The 14,958-nt window shown below is 45.9% G+C and overlaps 1 protein-coding gene across 4 annotated transcripts in view; it reads right to left on the bottom strand.

The window, feature by feature from the left end:
• The window catches only part of SLC39A11 (solute carrier family 39 member 11), a 290,857-nt gene that overhangs the window by 107,000 nt on the left and 168,899 nt on the right, over nucleotides 1-14,958 (bottom strand). The window lies entirely within an intron of this gene.

The following is a 14,958-nucleotide window of genomic DNA, read 5'->3' as shown; positions in this document are numbered from 1 at the left end:
TCCCTTCAGTCATTGCTGGCCACGCACGGAGAAGGGCTCGCGTGAAATACAAAAACAAAAACCAAAAAACCCCAAAGTGCCAACAGCATCGCCACGAACTCTATCATCCCAAACTAATACAGCAGAGCACCTAATGGATTTTAGGGAAGCTTTCAAATAAATAATCATTTCCTGGTAGCGGAGATTAGATTTCATACACCATGGCTCAGCCCAAGCTGAAGCAGAGAGATGTGAAGAAGAGAGTTCTTTTTCCAAAAGAAAAATTCACTTCGAATCCACTAACAGACAAGGAACTATGCCTTCCAAACTCTGTGGCCCGGGGAAGGAAGTAATTATCTTGATCATGAGCATTTTCTGACTTCAGTGGTTCTTGGGAGCCAGCTGAGTCATAGCAGATGTAGGAATGGCTGACTACAGCAGATCCTGGGCTTTCTTTCACCAGAAAATGTTAAGAGCAAGTTGGCACACAGTGGATGCTGGCTATGACAACGCCATGACCTCCCAAGATAAGCCAGGGTATTTCATTTTTAGACAGTTCTAACTGAAAAAGCTATTCCTTAAGCTGTGCTAACATCTATTCCCCTGTACCTTTCACTCCTTGGTTCTACTTCTGGTTTGGAAGGGAACATAGGATGAACCCAGAGTCTTTTCGCCATGGTGGTCCCTCTAAGATGGAAAGTAGATTCTATCACCCACATCTGCTTTCTCCAGCCTAAAAGGTCCAGTCATTTGAGCCACTGCTTCCTCTTCAAGTTTCTAGCCCAGCAGGCTGGAGACTCTCATCTGCAGGCCCAGGGGTGTGGAGCTGCCTTCTACCCTTGGGTACTTGGAGGAGGGCGCACATGGAGCAGAAGTCCCAAGGGGAACCACTTCTTGGGGTTGACTTAGCTTCCCGGGGCTTCCTCACTGCCTCGCAGAGAGGAGGTGAGCAATGAACATTGAGTTGGGGTTGACTTAGCTTCCCGGGGCTCCCTCAATGCCTCGCGGAGAGGAGGTGAGCAATGAATATTGAGACCAGTAAATGACTGAGTGAACGATTATGTCTCTTATTGAATTAAAACCCAATTTTTTTTCTTGCTCCTGAATATGCTTTTATCATGTGTTTGGGGGATCTAATTTCAGGACTCTACTTGGGTCCCTGTTTCTGCTCATTTTCACCTCGTTAGAGCCCATCGAATTCCAGCGTGTTGAGATCTTTTGATTTAATGACTTAATCATCCCACAAATTACCTGTCCCTCCCAGCTTTGTGTCAGCTACAGATTAGCTGGCATGCCATCAATATACTCATCTGAGCTGATTAATTATATTTGACTTGTACTCGTATTACAGGTTTTTAAACAGGCAGGGTAAACATCCTTTGTCTTGTCTTTCTGAATGGAGGGTGTTATGGACCCAACTGTGCCCCCTGCAAAACCCATATGCTGAAGTCCTAACCCCCAGGACCTCAGAACGTGACCTTATTTGGAAATAGGGTTGTTGTAGATACATTAGCTAAGATGAGGGCACACTGGAATAGGGTGGGTCCCTAATCCAACATGACTGGTGTCCTTATAAAACAGACACTTATAGCGGGAAGACAAACGTGGTGAGACACAGGGAGACGACGGCCATCTACGAAGCAAGGAGAGAGGCTGGAACAGACCCTTCCCCCGCAGCCTCAGAGGAACCACCCTGCTGACTCCTTGATGTTGGATTTCCAGCCTCCGGAGCTGTGAGGCAAAACATTTCTGTTCTTTAAGCCCCTCAGTGTCCGGTACTTTGTTAAGCAGCCCTAGGAGACTAATACAGAAGGAGAGGAACACATGGCCCTGGGGGCCCTCTCAGCTAACATTGTTACCTCTGAGCCACGAAGAAGCTTTATCTGTGCCTTAAACGTGCTGGGGGGAAGGGAGCATTTAAGTACCACTCCTGGATGTGGCCCCCTTCAGTTCTTCAGCCTGCTGACAGGATAGCATACAGCAGATGCGAACTTTTGTGGCTTCGAAAAAGAATCCCTTGAGGATGGTCGTGAGGATTTTTTTTTCTTTATTACGAGCACCAGAGTTCAGAGGAAGATATCTAGGTTTATTGATTACCACCATCTGAAACATGCAAAGAATTCAAAGATGGAGAATGGAAAGGGGCATGCTGCTGCTGTGAAATCTCCAAAAAGAACATCTCACCTCCATGGAAAGGGAAAAGTTGGGACAATAAATGAAAACTCCGAATTCAAGAGCCAAGTTGTGTAACAGCGGGGGATGGGTCCTGGGGTCCACACGTCTGATAAGAAATCAGGATTAAAATCGTTGCTTAATTCTGTCTGTATCAGAAGCTCACTGATAACAAAAAAAGATGCAAAACTCAACTCCCAGTTTGTCAACTCAGGTACTAACTCAGCTGTGTCTTGGATAACACATCAATTTGTTAAAAAACGCACACAGCAGAAGAAGCTACCTCTGTTCTTCCAGTTGTCAGAGCAAAACTCCTTTACTCTTCTGTCCAGCAACCTGAAGGAAAACAAGGGAATTTGTGGCTTGGTTTCCTTGACAACCTTATCTTCACTCCAGGCACCGTCTCCTGTCTCTAAGCAACAGGGTACTCTTCAGAATTACCGGGAGGTAAAACCCAGCACTTTTCCGGAGTCTTTGAGGACCAAGCAAATCAGGGCAGAGCAACTGGTCCCTTACAGGGCAGGGGCCCAGGAGCATGGAAAGGTGCATGGCCCCAAATGTCCTCCCCAGACCCCATGCACACCCCAGCATTCCCCCCCACCGAGGCCTTGGCACTTGGAATTCCACGTCTCCACCCTCCTCCCCTGGTTTATTCCTCTGTCCTCTGCAGGGGTCAGTGACTCAGTTCATCAGCTGGCTTCCCCCCCACACGCCCCACGGCCGACAGAAAAGCCCTACGTGGCCCTTGTGTGAAGGAGAGGCTGACCCCGGAGCACAGGGCACAAAAAGGAAAGCTAAGATGCCACCGTGCCTTTTCGTAAACAAATGACTCGGCTGGAGAAAAGTGTTTGATTAAAAGAGAAGGGTTGCTGGGTTGACATTTAAGATGACTTTATTTGCACCTGAAGACAGGATTCAGAGATTTTTATTTCTTCCCTGGCACCATGTCCCCACCTCTTCCCTAGCATCTCTGCGCCAGGAAGCGTTTCTGAGAATATACAGAGAAGAGCAAATGAACAAAATCTCTGGAAATGAAAGCTCTGAAATTTAATGACAGCAAGAGAAGAGCGCTGATGAGTGCAAAGCTCAGAAGTTGAAAGGGAATGAGATTTGGAAGGCAAAGGTGCCGGTAAACAGCGCTTTCGACTGCCATGTCCAATAATCAGGACCACTGCTGTTTACCTGGTACCTTTATGTCTCAGGCAGGCTCATTTCCACGACCGTAGTTCGTTCTCATATCACCCGTGAAGTAGGGGGTGGGGCGAGAATTATTCACCTTCCTTCCTTCACCTTGGAAAGTTGTCAAACATAATGATCACATAGTTATTTTCAAAATGAGATAAAAACTAGAGACTCTGACTCCTAACTCTTACTTATCCGTGGTTTGGCTCGTCTAAACTGCTATAATGCAAATGCAACTTCTAAGTTTTCTTGTCCCCAGGAGCTGTGAGTTATTTTCTGATTAATGTTTTTGGGAGCCCATTAACATGACAGATCTGTTTGAGATTCCTGTCTTTGTTCCTTCTCCTTTGAGTGGAATTACTAAGTAGAAAAGCCCGATTTCACCGTCACGCCCTCATCTGAGTTCCACTTCCAATAGCTGCTTTGCCGAGGGTGGAGCTGAAGCTGCGAGCAGGGGCTGCAAATATCAACTGATTAGGGACACTTCCATGGTTAGGAAAAATACCAAGTAGTAGAAGGAGAAGATCAGGGGCTGGGGGAGTGGCTGTGCTGAGTAATTTGTAGGACACAGGGGCATGGCAAGCTCTGGCACAAAGTCCGGGGCCACAGGAAATGGGATCAAATATATACTCCCAATAGCTACCAACCAGGGCAAGGGCGGGCAGAGTCACCGCTGATTAGGGCGAGACCTTGAATGAGGATGCGGTGCTGCCCCTTCGGGCAGGTAATACCCAAAAAACACAGACCACGGGGTTGGCTAGTCTCTAAAGAGTTAGGCCTCTGAAGATGGGTGGTTTGAAACGGCTTGAAAATCTAGTCTCTAAGGAGTTGGGCCTCTGAAGATGGGTGGTTTGAAACGGCTTGAAAATCTGGTCTCTAGGGAGTTGGGCCTCTGAAGATGGGTGGTTTGAAATGGCTTGAAAATCTAGTCTCTAAAGAGTTGGGTCTCTGAAGACGGGTGGTTTGAAATGGCTTGAAAATCTAGTCTCTAAAGAGTTGGGCCTCTGAAGACGGGTGGTTTGAAACGGCTTGAAAATCTAGTCTCTAAAGAGTTGAGCCTCTGAAGATGGGTGGTTTGAAACGGCTTGAAAATCTGGTCTCTAAAGAGTTGGGTCTCTGAAGACGGGTGGTTTGAAACGGCTTGAAAATCTAGGTGTTGGAGGGAGCTCGGGTTCATGGAAAGCCCCCAAGGGGCTTCACGCAGACTGAACTGGCAACCTTTATGCTGTCAGAAGCCATGCATCTTTTCCTCTCTGCACCCAAATCCCCAGGCTGAGTGCACCACCTCTGAAGGGGTCTCCACGTCACCAAGGAGATGTGAGCCCAAAGCAACGGACGTTGTTAAGTGAAGTCACATCTGTGCTAAGCGGGGAGTTCGAATGGCAATTACCTCCCTGAAAAGGGAGACAAACCAACGAGAGCAGGGATGGACCACGAAGTACATTTAGGTGTCATTTCACTCGCTGTACTTAATCAGAGAAAGGAAAAAAAAAATGGAATGTTGATTTCAGGATTCATCCTTGGTTAACTGTTATTTGCAGAACACAGTAACATTTGAATTATTTTCAACGCCACATCATAACAGCTATCAAGGGAGTACAGACAAAATAGAATAAACAGGGACTTATTAAATACATAATTAATGTGCACTAAAATTAGCATATATGAATATGAATGAACTGAGACCATTATAAAGTACGCACCTCAAATGTTATCAATTGATTAAGCTGCACCTCGGATGTCATCGATTGATTAAACTTGTTACCTGCTACAGCTTCTGAACAAATGAGGTCATTCAACAGGGGAGAGACAGACTCGTCAGAAGATGACACGGTTCCTTGGTGGGTTCTCAGGCTAGCACGAAGGTGCTGCATATTTTTATAAACCAAATTTTAGAAACGCCACCATTCTCTTTACAGTGAAGCAAGGACAAATCAAGCTCTTGTCAAAGATCATCGCAAAGCCAGCGGGGACTCTGGAATTTTTAGTTAGCAACACAATCATACCTTCAATTACTGAGGATGGCAGCAGACAGCACGGGGGTGCTGTCCTGGGTGGTTTTTCCAGGAGCAGGAAAGGGTCTGAAGGTATTTCTCACTGCAGCCTTGGGCTTGGATGGAGCCGCCCAACTGAACAGAGCAGAAGTGATAAAATTCTGGCAGAAAAGATGACTGCTGACAGTAAGGTGATCTGCCCTGCACCCATGGAGGCGGGTCAGCGCTGTGGCTATGTATTACCTCCTAGTTACCTCGTTAACTATTGGAATAAAGAGAACAGCCTGATGTCCAGCCAGCCAGTGGCTTCGACCCTTCCTGCCTGCTTGTGTGCAGGGCCTCTTCTCATCCCCTCCACTGTGGATGGAAACACTGGCAATTGGTCCTACAACGTCTGGGCTCAATCACAACTCTTTAAACAGTAAATATGACTTTTTATGCACCATCTTCAAAGTCTTCGATGTTCACTGAACCAAAAGAAAGATCTCACACCTTTGCACTGAGAGCTTGTCTTGATTCTGCTGACTTCCTGTGAGAATCGCTTCATCCTGCACTGTATTATAATATGTGTGTATAAACTTTCTCCTGTTGGATTGCAAACTCTTTCAAAGTAAGGACCGTCTTGCATTCTTTTTTGTACCTCTGGGAGCACCTACATCTGTGCCATCCAAAGTGGCAGCTACTATGGGACTTCCCTGGTGGTCCAGTGGGTATGACTCCACGCTCCCAGTGCAGGGGGCCTGGGTTCGATCCCTGGCCAGGGAACTAGATCCCACATGCATGTCACAACTAAGAGTTTGCATGCCTCAACTAAGAAGTCACATAGATCCCGCATGACACAACTAAGACCCGGCGCAGCCAAAATAAATACATAAATATTAAAAAAAAAAAAAAGAAAAAAACCCAAAGTGGCAGCTACTAGCCCTGTGTGGCTACAGGATGCTTGGAATTTGGCTAGTATGATGGAAAAAATAAATAATTTAATTTTAATTAATTTGTTTAAATTTGAAAACGGAAGAAGTATAAAATCTTTTTGCAGTAGGGCGACATTTTACTTGAATCGCTGAAAATTTCACTTGAATCACCCAGAAAATGATGTGCCAGAAGTGTAAAATACACACTGTATTTCAAAGACTTTAGTATGAAAAAAAAAATGTAAAATAATCTCGATTTTTAAAATAATGATTCTATGCTGAAATGATAATATTTTGGCTATTTTAGGGTAAATAAAATAAATTTTAAAAACGAATTTCACCTGATTTTTTTTTTTTTTTTTTTACAGTACGTGGGCCTCTCACTGTTGTGGCCTCTCCCGCTGCGGAGCACAGGCTCCGGACGCGCAGGCTCAGCGGCCATGACTCACGGGCCCAGCCGCTCTGCGGCATGTGGGATCTTCCCGGACCGGGGCACGAACCCGTGTCCCCTGCATCGGCAGGCGGACTCTCAACCACTGCGCCACCAGGGAAGCCCTCACCTGATTTTTCAAATATTTTTTTTTAACATGGCTCCTCTAAAGTTGAAAGTGACATATGTAGCTTGCGTTTACTTCTATTGGACAAGGGTGATCCCGGTGCTCCATATATAGAAAGTATCCAGAAAGTACTGTTGACTGATTGATTATTTGAACACTATAAACATGACTTCATCACCGCTCATCTGGTGCCCATTACAACCAGAGAAAAGCATTTTTCAGGCCACATATCTGGGTTAGATATATAATCTGTGACCAGGAAAGAGAACACAGAAGACTAGTGACAATAGAATAAAATCACTTGTGCCAATTAATAACCTACCTCCTTCTGAAATGGGTTAAAAGTGCAGAACAACAATAGGTTGTAAAATGAGAGAAGAATTCAGACCAGAAGAATACATTTCATTCTCATCTCAGCCGCAAATGGGCCTCTGGGCTTCTTGGCAGCAGAGGGTGAAAAAGAAGGTACACACACTAAATCACAAGTATCGTTTCAACAAGGGAGACAAAGCTTTTCCAAGTGGTGCATTCGGAAATAAATATTTAAGAGAATTGGGTGATGAACTGGGCAATGTCCCCAGCAAACATGTGGCAATAAATGCCACGAAGATTTTCATGTGACAGTTAATGTCCTTTCTTCAAACTCCAGGGTGAGTCAGGAGCGGCTGTTCTGTGAGGGGCTAAGCTGACACAGACCAATGATGTCGCCTTGCTCGGGGGATGGGTGTGTGTCTCTTTGCAGACAACACATCACGCCCAGAGGAGAGGACGACTAGCTGACCTGGGAGCAGCTCTCCATTTGCCCCTGGACACTGGACATGACACAAGCCTGCAGCACGGTTCCCCTGCACAAGCCGCCCTCACCCTGTGCCATCCCCACAAAACCAGGTCAGAACCAAAGGGAACAAGAATGGTGGCACCGCAGGGATGACCCTGTACCACCCTTAATTTATTAAAAAAAATATATAACTTGCAAATTTTGATCTCTAGGTATTTTATTCATAACGTATTTTTGACACACCCCATGACTGAGAAAAACCATCTCAGGAAACAAAATGTCTTCCCTAAATAAAACTCGTCCCAAGGCAAGCTTGGGTAGGCTCTGAATAATTGGTGAAGTTACATTTCCATGCGGTCCATCCAACAGCAGTGCCATCCAATAGAACTTTCTGTGATCATGGAATTGTTCTCTGTCTGCTGTCCAATATGGCAGCCATAGCTGCCTACGGCTCTCCAGCACCTGACATGTGGCAAAGTACAACTGAGGGTCTAGATTCTGCATTTTCTTTAATTCTGATCAGTGAAGAGTAGAACATTTGGTGGCTCCAGGATTCAAGCCCGGGCCTTTCTGATTCTAAAGCCTGTGCTTGTCCACATGGCTAGTAGCTGGCATTTTGGGCAGTGCACCTCCAAAAGGTCTTCACGCAAACCACGTTCCGGCCAAAATCTGCCTGGCCATAGTAGAAAGACAATTGGGGGTGACTGGAAACTTTGAGTCCTGATACAAAAATAGGTTCAAATTCTCTTGCTTTAACTTTTTTCTTCAATTTACATAACAGGTAGAAGGAGGACATAACCTAGGAGATGTGGAAATGGGTCTCAATTTCAAACCCTCATCCTGTGCAGCTTTAGAATGTAGCCTTCTTGATCTGAAGGCCAGAGAGCAGGGCACAGGCACCTATGTGTCTGTTGGCCTTGGGGCCGGAGTTGATGGCGAACGTAAAAGTCGCCCAGTCGCTTTCCAGGGATCACGCGGGGATCCGAGAGCTGCGATTTCACTCTCTGGGTGTCTGTGCCGCCAGTTCTCACGCTCAAACCCAACAGCCTGATTTGGGAGCGTGCTACGAGTGTCTGCTACGGCACATGCCCAGGAGCACAATATGCTAAGCAGAATGTCACCCCACACAGGAGCCTGCGCTAATTATAATGTCAGGCTCCCCACTGAGGACCAGATAATTACAGGAGAACATGACAGTGTTTCCAAACTCCTGCATCTTCACATGTAACCTAAGTGATCTGAGATGGTCTCACTCGAGACCACCGAGACCAGAACCGAACGATCTTTGGGGAGCAAAGGGAAGCCAAAAGTAGGTGGGAAGAGGGGCGTGGCGACCCGGAGGAGCTGGAGGGAGATCAACCTTGTTCGGGCCCTACTGTGTCCTGGGCATCATGACCTGCACCTCATGGCAGGTAACACGGGGAGCGGCCTTGCTTGTTGCCGTGCTGTCATCTTACTGAATACTGAACAGCAAGATAGATGTTATCTCTGTTTTTACAGCTGGGAAAACTGAGACTCCCATAATCTTACCTGGGGACACCCAGCTAGTAGAGCTGGTGGCTGCAGGGTCCAAGCCCTGGCCTTTCTGACTCTAAATCCTGTGCTCGGCCCCTCCCTCCACGTCTCCTTCCTTGACGTGGCTGAAGCGGTGACCATCTGCCTGGGAGGCCCGACCGTCCTCACTTGACGGTGGTGGTGGTGGGTGTGTCGGGGGCTGCACGGTGTTCACCCCGCACACATATGTGCAGGGAGCCCACGGCGGCAGGTGCCCTGGCGGGGATGTGGCTTCCACTCCAGGCTTCCTCCGCCCACATCTCCTTGCTGAAATGAGCCTGCGGCGTCAGGAGTGACTATCACGGATGCTAACATCTGACGGGGCAAGCTCCAAAAAGTGAGATGCCCTTGCTAAACTCTTCTGGAATCATGGCTGAAAAGCTCTGTGATCCACCGGAAGAAACGCAACGGAGCTCCCTATGGCAACAGGCAGACTGGAGGCGGCATATAGAGATGAGCGTGAATCACGGTCTACCAGGACCTGCTGTGAGACCGTGAGCTCGGTCTTTGACCTCTCTGGGTCTCAGTGGCTAAAATGTAAACCAGGGGTGCAAATACCTAAATCATATACGTGGAGCACTTGACGTCTGGAGCTTCGAAAGGCCCGAGGAAATGGTGGCCTCCGGTGTCATAAGGGCATTGTATTCCTGCCAACGATTTGTGGTTTGGAGTGGGGCTCAGCTTACTCACTGACTGAGCCTGGGTGTCTGGCTGCACAAAATGCCCCTCCAGCTTCTGGGTGCAGAGCAGTGTGACGCGGAGGCTGCTGCATCAGGGTTTTCCCTGGAAAGGTCCACGGCTATTAGTAGAATTTTCTATTCGCTCTTTGCCCCAGGAAAATGAAGACTCAGTAAGGTCTTTTGAGTTGTTGGCTCCTTTCCACACACGCTCAGTGCTGTCTTGTCAAAGCCACAGCATGTGGAGACCACGGCAGAATGAAGCAAGTGCCGGGCTCAGGCCACCAACAATCCCTGGAACCTGGGAGTGTCATCTTTTCCTGGCAAAGGAGACTCTGCAGATGTGATTACCCTGGATTATCTGTGGATGGGGTAACGACCCCGGATTAACTGGGTGGGGCCCACACTGCAGTCACAGGGTCTTTATAAGAAGGAGACAGGGGGAGATAAGATACAGAAAAGGATGCAGTGTGACTACGGAGGCTGATATATATATATATATATATATATAACTAAATCACTTTGCTGTACAGCAGGAATCAACACAACACCATAGGAACTTCCCTGGTGGTGCAGTGGCTAAGAATCTGCCTGCCAGTGCAGAGGACACAGGTTTGATCCCTGGTCCTTGAAGATCCCACACGCCGCGGAGCGACTAAGCCCATGAGCCACAACTACTGAGCCCGTGTGCCACAACTACTGAAGTTGCAATGAGAAGCCCGTGTTCCCTGATGAAGAGTAGCCCCCGCACACCGCAACTAGAGAAAGCCCACGTGCGGCAACGAAGACCCAACGCAGCCAAAAATTAAATTAATTAATTAATTATTTTTTAAAAAGGTACTGTAAATCAACTATAATTCAATAAAAAAATAAAAATAAAATGAAAACAAAAAGCATTTTTATCTGATCACATGAATCATAAATATTCACTATAGAAAAGTTGAGTTATAAATCTCACAAAACATGAAGGAAATAAAAATCAGCCATAATCCTGTCACTCCATAAGCCCAAGGATAACCAACACTGTTAACATATTAGTGTATAAATCTGTGGGGTTTTGTTCCCTCAAACAAAATCACTTCTGATGAAAACATCAAGCGTCTCATTTAAAGCCATGAAATGGGGTCTATTAGGAGCCGTCAAGGAGGACAAGCCAAACAATTAAAATCAACTGTCCTGCTGTTCTAGAGACACAGGCAGCGACCTCCAGCTCTCTCTGTGTCACAGTCACAACCAGCAAAGCAAACTTGAACCCTGGCTCTGATGAGAGGAAAATATAAAGTGTGCAATTTACCCAGCCTCTTTTTCTATGGACCTTTATGAATCATGTCAAACAGCAAGGAAAGTCCAGTGTATCCCAGAGACCCACAGAAGTTAAATGTGTCCCTTAGCCCACCTGGCAGCCAAGGTGCATAGGAAACTGAGACGCCTGACTCCTCTCCTAGAAAGGAGGCCAGGTCCCCAAATGCACCAGCCATCCCCGGAGCCCGAATATATAATGTGCTTCAATATGAACTGTAACATGGGTTCCAAAAACAAGATGGCACAGGCCTTCTTGCAAGAAGCTCCATGGATGGGGGGAAACAAATACATTCAAATAACTGCCATTCAGAGTGATAACTATCAAGACAGAGGCAGACACAGGATACAGGGAGGTGTCACCCAGGAAGAAGTGACAAACACTGTGAAATAAATGAAACTAACAACGTACTACTTGTCTTCTTTTTCACCAGATCATCCAATGCCAGAGCTGGAAGGAACCACAGGGATAATTAACACACACGCCTCCTACCCCCCCTCCCTTCCCCCCTCCCCGCCAACACCACCAAATTTTCCGACGGAGCAGTGCTTGAATGAGATAAGTTCTAGAATCCCTTTAAGCTCTAAATTTAACGTTCTCACATACAAAGACCATAAGCTACTCATGAAAAGAGATTACTGGGAACTCGATGGCTGGTTGATTTTTAATTCCACTCTGACACAGAAAGGGAGCCTGTTTTCCGAAAGCCCGGAAATCCCTGGAAGGCTCCGAGCCCAGGAGTCTGTGTGACATGGCAGGAGAAGCCCGTTAAGAGACAGTGTGCTCCCAAGGCTACAGAGTGGGGTTGCTTTTACAGAAAACATGCCGTTTCCTTGGGAGATCATTTTCCAAAGGACTCAGCTCCTCGGGCTGAGCCATAGAAGGAACGTTTGGTGAAGGGGGAAGCCCCCCCATCCTCGGGAGCCTTTGCACCCACCACTCGCGGGTGAGCAGGGCTCACGTCTGCCGGCCTCCATCGGGCAGCACCCTTTCCTCCTGAAACATTTCAAGTCCTTGCACAGCTGGACAGTTTGTTTCTCTAAAGCAGGGGTTCCTTCCTGCTCTGGAGCCGTGAGTGGACTTTGTGAGATCTGTGAATACCCAAAACTGCCTGGTAACTGGTTTGCGTGTAACCTTCTCTTACGAGAGGGTCCATAGCTCTTAGCAGATTCCTGGGGGGACTGTGAGCCACAGAAGTTTCAGGACTCATTTATCCTTGCACACGTGTCTAAAATATGAAGCCAAGTGCTTTGGGTGTGCGCTCATGTCTGCGTGTGGGTCCTCGCGCTCCAGAAACCTCTGGGAGACAGCACACGCACTAATAAGATTTCCTTTTAACTCCTACATTAAAAAAAAAATTTTTTTTAAACAAAATGTCATCCCCAGGACATATAAAACTGAACCAGCCAACACAAAAAAACTTCAAAAAAATCAATTATCCATTTAGTTGCTGTGAAAATCTACCTTTAAACCCAGAGTCTCAGGGAACATCAAAGCTCTAGTTAAATTTTTAATAAACCATGAAGGCTAGTGCTAAAGAAGAGACCTTTTCAAAGATAAGTTGGCGACAGACAAGCTCTTGAAATGGTTCTCATCAAAAGGCACGAAGCTGCCAGAAGGCAACGGTGGGCGAGTGAACTTCCCTTTAGACTGAAGTTAGGAGCTTGAGACTCTGGGACTGAGCCCCAGGGGGCCTTCAGAAACACATCTATTTGTATTTGGATCTTTATTCTTTTTGGCTGGTTAAAGAAGGAGTCTTAAATGGTAGAAAGACAGCCACTAACTATTATGACTGAAAAGACGGCCTAAGTAACTTCTCTTCTCGAATGACTAGCATTTAACAGGTTGAAAGTGACCATGGAGGTTTTGAAGCTGCCCTCTGCAGAGACCCTGGTCTCTCGATGAGCTCTTTAACATACTGGGGGTGAGTATGACCAGATCCTTCCACCCAGGCAAACCCACTTTGGTCAGATTTGTGTGCTGGGGTCCCACGTAAGACATCATCTCAAGACATACTGAACAGCAAGCTCTCAGAAAACAACCAAAATAGTTGACTCAGAACCCAAAGGGAAAAAGCCAAGAGAAAAATGAGAGGGAAACAGATGCTGAAAAAAACTGGGAGCAAATTGGCCTATATGACCCTATGATAGAAATTCCTAAGATCAGGACAGAAGTAAGAGAGGAAAAGGCTTCTCATCTAGAGGAAGATCTGAGCTGAGTGATTAGACAAGATGTGCTGAGAGATTTCATATATATACTGCAACAGACAACATATTGATATTTTCATTCCTTAAAGATGACCAAAAGAAGTCTTCACTGCACAAGCAAAAGACTATCAAGGTACACACAGGGGAAAAAACTCGGTTTGGCCGTGGCCTTCGCTTCCACAGTATTGAAGCCAGAAGATAACACAGCAACATCTATAAGAGCTCTAAGGAGAAATAGGTGCCTCTAGCAAAAGCTATGCCTAGTCAAGTCTTTGCTCCTGTACTGGGGTAACAGGTTCACATTATGAACTCTGCAAGGACTCAGATAATATATCACCTGGGGCTGCTCCCTGTGCAAGATTATCACTCAAACTTGAGTTCCAAAACTATGAAAGATGGATCGGAATGTTTAAGAACACAAGACTGAAGGAGTCAGGAGTATTATTAACGCTAATAACAGCTACCACTTTTCAAATGCTCAAATGGCCCAGGTACTGTACAGACTGTATATATATATATAATCTTCTTTAATTATCAAAATTGGTATAGTTCATTTTGTAAATAATATCCCAGTTATCTCAGTAGTAGCATTATCCCCACTTCACAGATTAGAACACCAAGGTCCAGAGAGCTCACGTCATTTGTCAAGATAAACTAGTTAGTTAAGTAGTAGAGCTGGAATTCCGCAATGTAACCCAAGGAGATCCTCAGGGTCTCTCAGCTTGTTTTTTTAATAATATCTTTATTCTTTTTTTATGCTTATCTGTCTTTTCTAGTTACTCTATAAAAAACATATTATTTTTGAAATAGAACACCAGTAAGTTTTCTTTTCAATTAAAATAAATCCAAAGACACAAAACAAATTACTCCAAAATGTTAAAAAGGAAAGGATTGGTAATGTAATGGGGAAGAATCTTTGTATTCTGTAACAAATTCATCACTAAAGGCATGTGGCCTATAAGCTTAAATTATACATAATGGCCCATCTCTGGGAACCCTGCCTCCCAGGTCATGGGCATGAAAATATCTTTGTTTAGCTCAGAGGAGACATCCTGACCAGGCCCACCTGTGAATGACTACAGGAAGGAAGAAATTAACACACACACCCCCTCTGGAGTCTGACCAGAATGAGGAAATGTCTGACTTTACTCCCTCCCCTTTTAGTGTAAAAGAAGCCTGCATTCTAACTCAGGCAAGATGGTTCTTTGGGACACGAGTCCACCATCCTCTCAGTCTGCTGGCTTTCCGAATAAAGTCGCTAACCCTCACCCCAACAACTCATCTCTCGATTTACTGACCTGTCACGTGGTGAGCAGTACGAGCCTGGACTCGGTAACCGTAAGAACATCTCAGAAAGATGTCCCCATGAAGAAAGTAGGTAAGGCAAACATCAGTGTGCAACTGTACTGAATTCAATACTTTTCAAAAGGATTAAGAAGAACCAGAGACACTCTGTGTTTACGAGAGGTGCAAGCCACAGCAATCGGGCAACAGCTATGAATTTATGCCCAGATGACTTGGTATCAAATACGTGAAGAAAGGAACTCATAGGTGGAAACTGGAGTGAAACTGTTTGCAGTAACTGGGACCAGAAGTTTTAACACGCAGTGATCAATCTAGAGCCGGTAACCCAAAAAATAAAGT

Source organism: Mesoplodon mirus (assembly GCF_964341445.2).
Source record: "Mesoplodon mirus genome assembly, chromosome: 18".
NCBI lineage: Eukaryota > Metazoa > Chordata > Mammalia > Artiodactyla > Ziphiidae > Mesoplodon > Mesoplodon mirus.
Note: the sequence above shows the minus strand (reverse complement) of the source record. Positions and strands in the feature narration are given on the sequence as shown.